The 10,164-nt window shown below is 47.0% G+C and overlaps 1 long non-coding RNA gene across 1 annotated transcript; it reads right to left on the bottom strand.

Moving 5' to 3' along the window:
- Nucleotides 1–357: 357 nt before the first annotated feature.
- Nucleotides 358–8,871, bottom strand: LOC146434308 (uncharacterized). Its single transcript, XR_014853344.1, has 2 exons — nt 6,345–8,871; nt 358–810 (listed from the first exon to the last, which is right to left on the bottom strand). It is a non-coding gene; the product is annotated as an uncharacterized LOC146434308 (long non-coding RNA).
- Nucleotides 8,872–10,164: the final 1,293 nt, after the last annotated feature.

Raw genomic sequence — 10,164 nt, 5'->3', positions numbered from 1 at the left:
TTTGTTCTAGCAGGAGTTCAGCTGCCCTTTGGAAAACCTCCCGTGTTTTTATAGAAAATAAACTTTGGTGCACGACAAATCCAGGCTTTGATTTGAACAAATTGTTGTGGAACAGAGAGATCTGTTGGTCTGAGGAGCACTGTGCCAAGGTATGTGATGCCACCAAATGTCAGCCCTTGGCACATTGTCACTTACAGTACCATGTGTTGCTTAAAGCCACCTGATGAGTTGGAAACCTCAGGGGCAAGAAGAAGAGATCCTTTCATCTGTGCTGCTTGTTTTGACCATGGAGGTCAGTGTGCAGCAGAGCCACCCCTTGCTGTCACAGCTGTGAAACCAGTTCTGATGTCACCAAAATGCATTTTGTTGTCATTTAATAGGGCAAACTGCCCAGAAGGGATAATTATCAGTATCTCTGAAGGAGTTTAGCTAAGGAAATAAGGCTCCGTGCAGGGAAAGCGCTGAGTTTCTGAGTGCAGCCACAAGGAGGAGCAGGAATTCGCAGGAGCACTGGATCAGAGCAGAGTCCTTTCCACACTCAGGGAGGAGAAATCAGGCTCAGGAATTCGTGTGTATAAACCGATCCCAACAGGAACAGAAAAACGTCTGTCAGTCCCAGAACTAGGATAAAACTGGTCATAGGGTATCCTGAAAATATTGCACAAGAGCCTTTGGTGAAGTAGAATCACCCAGAGCTTTTGAAAATCTGTGATTTGAAAAATTCCAGCAACCAGCAGGAATTGCTTCCATATAGATCCAAGTTCAACTTGGTCATTCCATCCACCTCCATAGGAAATGTCCTTTCATGCACTAAAGATAGACAGATAAACCATATTTCACTTAGCAAAATGCAGAGAATAATTTGCCATTTCTAAATTACATAGAAAATACCAGGGAGATGCACAATGGTCCTAGAATTCCTGCTTCAACAGAGCAATTCCCTTCTTCACTAGATGTTAGTTGGGGTTTAAGGCACCACCCAAGGCTTCTAGCTGTCATTCAGATGGGCTTGAGCCCCCCCCCCCCGATTTTTGGGGAGATGTCTTGGGCATCCTGCGTGTCCCAGGTGCCACTGGAGAGCCAAACCCTGCCCAGGCCCAGGGAAGGTTCCAGCAGGAGACTGGGAAGTGATGGCTGTAGGAGAGCCCAGTGAACACCAGATGCCACTGTTCCCTCAGCATGGGGAAAATCCTGTTTACAATGCAGGGGAAATATTCCCAACCTTTTCTTGCATGCATCGAGTCTCTCAAGCCTGCAAGAACTGGCTTTCTGTTAAAGGTTGGGGTTTAGACATTCAATAATGACTCTGGCGCTTTCCAGGAGACAGTGGTGAGCCCATCTCTCTTTCAGGGGCCTCTGCTCCTGCTTGCAAGTGCCACTTGAGGCTGGCTGCTGCAGGCATTAGCATGTTCACTAAGAATATTTATTTTTCTAAGTAGAAGGTGATTTTGGTATCGCTTCCTTCAATCAGGAAAGGAAAAATACCGAGAATTCTTTAAAATTAACGATGCCAGAGGTTTTAAAATACATCTGGGTTCATTTGGCTTTCAGATACTTTCCCCCCGTCATTTTGACATTGCATTTAGCCAATATTTCATCAGAAAAGAAAGAAAGAAAAAAGGGACTTCCCTCCCCACCATTTATAAGCCAGAGATATGCTCCACTTGGGTTTCTTTTCACAGAACCACAGGATGGTTTGGTTTAGAAGAGACCTTCAGGGCAAAGTTGCTCCATCCCCTGCCATAGCAAGGACACCTTCTGCTATCCCAGGTTGCTCCAAACCCCATCCAACCTGCCTTGGACACTTCCAGGGATCCAGGGGCAGCCACAGCTTCTCTGGGCAAAGTATTTTAATTTTTTTTGGGTCATGGGGAGCAGCACTGGAGAGTTCCCTTCCTCTAAACGGAAGGTAGGAATTAAGCATAGTGCAATTAATAGAGATCAGCTAGGAAAACAGTCTATTTACAGACTGTGTTGACTGTGCACATGCACATGTGGTTTCTTCTTTGCATTCCAAGTTTTCCTAGGATATACATACCGAATTTGGCAGGATGAGCAAAAGAGTTTTGGTGGAAAGTCAGCTGTGAGATGCAAGCCAGGCAGAAGGTGGCAGTGCAGGTGTTTGGTAAAGGCTGGAGCAGCAGCAGGCACAGGAGATGGGCTGCAGTGGCCTGGAAGAAGTCTGGCTTATCCATTTTACTCGTTATGGATGTAAATCACAGCCTAAGTTCTGATAAATAATGAGAATGGACACGGGAAAGAAAACTGTCATCTTTTAAATTTCAGCTGTAGGAAAAATTACCATTTCAAACTGCTCAGTTTCAATAATTTCTAACGTTAGAAATTCCAACACTTACATACTCTTCCTGGAGGGGAAGCATGTACTTTTCTGGTCTAATGAGGATCAGTAACATTGAGTGACTGGCCACAAAATAGCTCTCCAGAAGCTTTCCTTTGAAGACAAGCAACCATTTTTGTGTGGGGAGTCCTTGTTAAGCAAGTTGTGGATTATCAAAACCATTTCTTTGCCTTACAAATCGCAGACCTTGCGGACACATCCATAGGGAAGCTGTCCTTGCACAGAGGAGCCATGGAGAAATCTATTTTAGTAAAGGCCCTGATAAAAGATAGGCATAGCCAAAATTTGTTTGTTTTGCTTGTCTTGTTTGGGCTAATGAAATGTGCTACCTCTCTCTGTGAGCCTTGTCGTTATTGCTAAGGAGAACAGCAGTTTTTTAAAGCGATAATAAATTCAAGTGAGTATTTTGTTGTATTTAGATGGGGAAAGGGAGACACCATGGAGGCTGTGGGTGTCCTTCACAGGATCTCAGCAGCATTAGAACAAACAGATTTAGGCAGCCAAAGAGATGGAGCCACATGGCTGGATGGGGCTTGGAGCAACCTGGGCTAGTGGGAAGTGTCCCTGCCCGTGGGATGAGAGGCTTCCAAGCCAAACCATCCTGGGATCTCAAAGCAAAGGCAAGAGGGCAGCAAACAGAGCAGACAGGCCCAGGGAGTGCCCAAAGGAAGGGCAGAGCATTTATCTGGTGTGTGCAGAGGGCACAGCACTGGTGCCAGATCAGTTGAGATGGTGCAGTGTCACCTGGGTAGCAGCACAGGATGAAATGTGTTTGCTCATGCCCCAGTAACCACCATGAAAACCTGTGCTGAGGAGTCACCAGCATGTCAGAAAGAAGAGAGATTTATGAAAGGTTGGGTTACCAAAAGTTTATCCTTGCCAGAGTGGCAGCTTTATATCTGTTAAGCTGCTGGGATTCTTTCCACTGGCTTGAACTGCGTTTGAGTCAGACTCTGGAGACACAAACACCAGAGCAAGTCCAGACACCACTGGAGTCATAAACAAACCTCCTGCCAGCTGCCCATCTACTCCTCTTCTGCAGCAAAGTTGCAAAAATAACAAGTATGGTTCCTGAGAAGACTTTTTATTAGTGATCTACCTGTATTTCCCTAAAGAATCCCAAACCATTTCTCAAAGGCAAGGGATCACAGGGAAAATTCAGGTGGGAGAAGACCTCAGAAGGTTCTCTCAGCCAACCTCCTTCTTGCTTTAAGTCATCTTCTCTCCCCTTTTGAAAATGGCAGAGCAACTTCCATGGAAAACATTGTTGGCATCTGAGTGTTTCAGGTTTCCAAAGTAGTGCTGGTTGGTACAAAGAGAAGAAAAGAAGAAAAGAAGAAATAGAAATAAGCAAGAAAGAGAAAAGAAATAGAAAATCTGTGAAACCCATCTGGAGGGCAGGTTTGGAATGAATTGATCCCTCCATGTCCCAGACACTCCCCATCTGCCTCTGTCCCCCAGGTCACCCAAGACCAGGATGGGAACGTTGTGCCTCCTAGAACTGGTGGCAAAATGCTCCTCCTGTGTTGGAGGTATTGTCAATGTCTTGATATTTCTGCATCTGTCTTCAAGCAAAGCTTTGTATCTCTAAAATGTTCACAATGTTATTATCCAAAAGACTCTGCTATAATAATTTCAAGATGGTTTGCTTCACTTCTGACTTTTCTTTTTTTAATAATGCTCTCCAGCTTTTTAATATAAGCCAAATAAAGCATTGTTTCTATCCAGAAAATAACGTTTCAAATTTAGATCGCAGCAGTGCTGAACCAGTTGGGTTCTTTCTAAATTCAGGGAAATATCAATTCCCCCAAACAGTTTCAATTCTGATAAATCAGAATTTCCAGACAGAATACCAGTTAGTTTAGTTTTAAGTCCTAACCCTGCCCAGTACATAATTCTTTTTGTGATCTGCTTGGGGATGCACTAACACAGTGTGCTGCACAGCTGTCGGGAGCATCCCAGTTATTTTTCTACTGAAAATTACATCTCAAAACCAAAGGGAAGGGCATCTTTTAATCATTTTGACTATGTTTAAATGAGATCACCAAGAGGGACTGTAGCTCTGCATAGACATGTGCAGGCATGCCTAGGAATTTGGCTTGCCTGCAGTTTATCTGTCCCAATTAGAGGCAGATGCAGCCTTTTGCTTCCACGGACATTTATGAACTGGCAGATGTGCTAACACACAGCAACTGGTCCTGATATAATCACAGACATTCTTACAGTGCTGTTTGGCTCCAGCTTGCCCAACTGCACGAATATTTTCAGTTTTTCTTCCTACCTCCTTGGACAAGATGCAGCGCAGAAATCACCCAAGTTTGGGTAATCACCCAGTTTGCACTTTATGTCCCTTCTCCCCAGTCTGTGGCAAAAGAGGGGAATTACAGGACGTACAGAGTGGATGATGCTCCAATTCTGCTTTGCAGATGAGAAGGAGCTTCCCTGGAGGACATGGAAATGAAGTGGGAATGGCTCAGAAAGCCCAGCAGATACTGAAGTCTGCCTCTTCCTCAAACATCCAAGGAGTTGCACTGGAGCTGAACACCAGCATTCCCACGGAGGAGCACTTCAGGGGTCTGGTGAAGCTGCCCTGGCTGCAGCTTGGATGGAATGAGTGTCCCTGGGGACAGCAGGAGACAGTGAGACCTGAACAACTCCCCTGGTGTCACCCATAAACCCAATCCGACCCTGACCCATGTCAGGGAGGTCAAACACTGTCACCAATGCAGCTCCTCTCACCATTACTGCTCCTGGTGCAGCAGCAGTGCACAGAAAGCTCCATTGCCAGAGGCAAATACCTGGCTCATGGATCTGCCCCCCTGGATGTGAGCCAACACAAACCCCTCCAGGCAGAGCTGGCAGACAAGCAGGATGTCTCAAGGTAAGCTCTGTGCAGTTTTTGCTCCTGTGCTCACAAATACCCTTTGCTAAGGCTGATTTCTCTGTGAGCTACGTGTTATCAAGAGTTTCAAGAAGTCTCACAGCAATGCCCTTGCTTCACACTCCTGAAGAGCATCTGCAGGACCAGAGTGCTGCTTTCTGTCCTCCCCAGCCTTTATTTTTCTTAACAATGACAATTTACATCTCTAGTTTTCTCATTTTGTAACCCAGGTTCTTTCCCCACCTTTATTACTCTTATTTAGTGTTATTTTTATGTGTTTTCTACTCTTGAGCCTTACCTTCCTCACCTATTTCCTAGTTTACAATATTGTAAATCTGCACAATTTAGAAGCTGATGAGGTGGTAGAGGCTGACTGGGAACAGGACCCCCTGATGTCAGCAATTACCAGGCTTTTCCTATATTTAGGAAAAGATGTAACTATGGAACTATGTGAGGTGACAGTCAGCAAACCTACAGCTCTGCTGTGAAATACGTGGCACAGACGTAAGCACCAGCCTGACTGAGCCTCCCACCCATGGCCCTGTGCAGGAGGACTTGCTGGAGACAGCAAAACTCTTCCCTTTTTTAATGATTCATTCAAATACAGCCACTGACTTCAGGGGAGAGAGCTCAAGGTTAAAATTTGGAAGGGCTGGTAGTTTCTAGATAAAAATAAACACATTTCTCAACACCAAAGAAGGATCTTCCAGAAGAGGTGAGTGGCCCACTCCACTCAGCTTTCATTCCCATGTTTGCAGCTTCTTTTGGAGATGCTGTTCTCCATTTTTTCCATTTCTTTTAGATTAGAGATCAGCTGCACTTGGTGAACTAGCACTGGATAAAAAGGCAGGGGGAAATTGAAGATGAACAAGGAGAGGGATGGCTGTGATCCTGAAGTCCTGAACATTTTGACATTGGTTTTTCCCTTGCTAATCTGAAACCTGGAGAACCAGAGCTGCAGGGCAATCCCTCCAAATACACAAAAGGCCATAATGCACCCATTTAATTTTACAACCTTACACAAAAGGGGTTTTACATGCAGGGAGAATAATTGTGGGTAAGGAAGAGGTCAGCATGGATGATGTGACTAAGCTGTAAACATACCTGATTGAGGCAGTTTATCTTCTTGCTTTAAGTTCCCCAAACACTATTTTTCACTTGGATTCCTTTGTCCAACACCTCCCTGGCTCAGCAGGATGTGAGCCCATATCCCCCAGGCCAACAGAGCACCATCACTCATGGCAGGCGCACCCTTGAGAAGCAAAGCTGGGTCAGCAGCAGCAGGTGAAAGGATACTCCATGTGCCAGGGTTCCCAGGGTGCCATCCCAGCCAGCTCCTTCCTATGCTGCAGTGAAGATGGATATTACCCAGGACAGCCTCAGTGGCTTTGGGAAGTGGAGCTGTGCTAGCCACCTCCCTACCCTGGAGCTGCTGACAGAAATCACCGCAGCTCTGCCGAGTCCAGGAGTCCCAGGGCCTGGCCCCAAACACTGGGTTTATACAATTTCTTCTGACTGTCTTGGAATTATTTGTGCCTTTTGAAGATGCAGAAATGGCTCCATCCCAAGCCAGGGCCAGTGACTGGTTGCTGGGGTTGGTACATGATGAATGAGAGCGAAGAACCAGGGGCATCTGCTCTGACTCTCAGATGTGCCTTCAGTAAACAATGGGTGGAGGCAAACACACACTTTCCATGCCATTAATTTTTCAGTTTGAATTTCCAGCCTTGTTTTGAGATGATTTTCCACCCCAGAAAAAGGCAGATGTGGTGTTTTCACAGGCTGTATATGCTTTACACTTGCTTTGCCCTACACAGGTCAGCACCTTGCTCAGCTCTAGAACAACTGTGGGTACAGCCAATACAACCATTGCAGCTGAGGCTTTTAGTTTCAGTCTGCTTTAGGACCACCAGCCTGCACTGAGAGGAACAAAGGATTCCTTGCCAGGCAGAGGTGGGCATTTAGGCAACATGGTTTGATGGGAGAGCTGAAAAAAATGTGTGAACCTGCATTTGTCCATTCTGGAGCACAGAAGCCTCTCCATAAAAGATTTTGTGAAGAGGAGGGGGTAGCAGGCAGCTGTCTCCTTCTACCCTTACAGGCACTAGCCCATCCTGAGCTGATATTATTCTCTATGAAATAGCCTATAAAAGATTAAATCCAAGCTATCTGTTTCTATTTGTATTCCTCCCATGTAGTCCTTTGAAGCATATTTTAATTCTCCCTGTTCCCCAACCTCATTTCAGCTGGTGGTGCTGGAAGGTATTTAAAGTTGCAGCCATAATCCCATGGGTCACCATGAAAGAAATTAGGAAAAAAAAAAAGGAAGAAACCCAAAAAGAAACTCCAGGTCTGTCTGATGCACAGCAATGCTTATATTTCAATTACAGAGTGCGAGGGGCCAGACTCAACAGAGTCTGAGACAGGGAAAGGAAGAATTATGCTGGAAAACCAGACATTGAATCCATAAAAGAGCAACTGGCTGTAAATGGCTAATCCAGGTAATGCAATGGGCAGGTGGTGACCACAATTTCCATCAGAATAAGCACCCACAGCCTGATTTATACAGCCTCGGGGTCTGACTACAACTGTGCTGCTCCTGCAGGGCAGGAGTGACCCCCAGGCCCTGGGTGATGGCATTCAAAAAGCACCACGCTGGAAATAAAGCTTGCTCAGAGCTGATGCAGGGCAGGCAGCTTCCCAACGCCATTTCCTTGCTCCTTCCTTCCTCGAGGTGTGGGGAACAGGGGATTTCTGTGCTCCCCCCTGGTACACAGCATTTCTGGCAGGTGTGACCCTGCTGCTGCCAAACCTCATTCCCCCGGGGGAGGCAGAGGCTCCTGAGCTGAGCAGCCCCAGTCCGGGCAGGCAGGGATGAAGGAGCTCTCTGTGCTCCCAGCCTGGGCACAGCACTCCCGATAAGCCTGCGCCGAGTCCCAGTCTGACCTGGGCAGGGCTCCCCTCCCAAATCCAGGCTCCTGTGGGATTTCGTGAACGAGGCTGGGCAGGATTTGTGCGTCGGAGGTGACATGGTACAGCTGCCCTCCCCGGGGAGCCTGGGGCTGAGATAAACAGCCCGGCTGGCTCCTCGAGGCCGCTTCTCCGATTACCCAATATTTTCCTCCGGGCTCTGTTCTCCACGTCTCATAAATCCCCTCGCTGCTCGGCCCCTGGGCGGCCAAGGGGGCTGTGAACACCCATCCGAGCGATGCATCCTGTTCCCGGGCTAACAAGGGAGTGTTTCAAAGAAACTCCGAGCAGGGAGATGCCAAGCCAGAAACCTTGCGGAGGATGTTGCAAGTCGGGCTTTGAAGGCAGGGTTTGTTTAGGGACGTCAGGTTTCAGCTGGATCCGCTGATACCGGACATGCCAACGAGAAATCCCAAGGACCAGGGAAATTGAGTAAGACTTTCAGGCTGTGGGTACCTTTAGCCGAGCAGCACATAAACATCCTGCTCCCTCCTCGGCAGACAGGGGAGGAGAAACCACTCTGCCTTAGGGGCTCTGTCTGAGTTAAATCAGAGCTCTCAGACTTCCCCACCATCAGCACCTCTCCCTTCCCCGTGCACCCAGCAGTCACAAACCAGGGCTAGCAGAAAGCCAGCAGAGGCTCAGGATGGATTGTGTGTGTTTGAAGAGTGCAGAGCTGAGACTAGAGCTGAGCTCTGTCAGGTTGCACTCTGTTCCTACAGACATGTCAGTCAGGCTTATTGAAGTCACCGGGAGAGCTGTAAACACACAGGGCTGCTTCATCTTTATAAAAGGAATAAAATAGTAAGAAATCCTGCTTGACATCAAGGACAACCAGAGAATGGGATCTGGGCTTCTGAATTCTCAAACTGTGGCTTGGATCTGATCCTATTAAGAGGGTTTCAAATTCTCTCTGTTCCTGTGTGCCTCTGGCCACGATTTTTCAACAGGAGATGTGACCAGTCTGTGTCCAGAAGCCACTCCAAGTGGGGGGTGCTTTGTTCCTGGTTTGCAGCTCTCAGTCAGGTCACATCACAAGGCCTGGAAGCTGCATGGAACAGCTTGGTGCTTTTAGGAGATGCAGCAGTCACACTCAGGCTTTTACCTTCCAGAGCCTCCAAATGGCTGGATCTGTATTTTATTTCAATGATCTTTCAATTGCTGGTGATTACACAGAGCAGGAGAACAGACCCATTTGGACAACTCCCGCTTGGTCAAAGCCTATATTTAACTTCAATTCCCGTCTCCCTTTCCAACAGTCCCTGACAGGGCTTATTTTCCAGCCACCTGAACATCCAAAAGTCCTCAAGAAATCAACATCAGAGCTGGAAATGATCCAAGCTGTGAGCTCCCTTTACCCACCAGTGAATCACCATCTCTAGGAGTGAAAGGAGAGCTCCTGCACCAGCCCTGCCTGTGAGCAGTGTCAGCTGCTGGTGGTCTCTCCAAACAGCTCCATTTCATCCCATCGCTATCCATCTGCAGCTGTATTCCCTAAGTCACTCTTTGGGAGCTTGATGACCTTATAAAGCATGATTGGGTTTTGTTTAAAGAAACAAAAGCAGCTGCCTGCAGGGTACTTTGATCCTAAACAGTGTTTTTCAGTACTGAGGCTGGGTGAAGCTATGAAATGATCTGCTGGTGGGTCAAATCTCTTTTGCAGAGGTCCTCTCTGTCAAACAGCACACCTGATTTTCTTGCTCAGTGTCAAATATTTGCTGTCTGTCTGAGTAGAAAGGATATTTCCCAGCAACCCCAAATGCCTGTCTTTGCCGTGGTGCATCTTTTCACTGCTGCCTATTCTCCCTCACATATGTGTACACACACTCAGCTGTGCAGAGGAGCCAGACACAAAGCCAAGGTGAGAAAGCAGTCATCAAACTTGCACAGAAAGCAAAAAATGCCCCCAAATGCCATTAACTTCCAGGAAACAGCAAACCTTCAGAGTCCAAAT

Source organism: Lichenostomus cassidix, chromosome 7 (assembly GCF_008360975.1).
Source record: "Lichenostomus cassidix isolate B80296 chromosome 7, HeHo_3.0, whole genome shotgun sequence".
Classification (NCBI taxonomy): domain Eukaryota; kingdom Metazoa; phylum Chordata; class Aves; order Passeriformes; family Meliphagidae; genus Lichenostomus; species Lichenostomus cassidix.
This window is presented reverse-complemented; position numbering and strand designations above follow the sequence as displayed.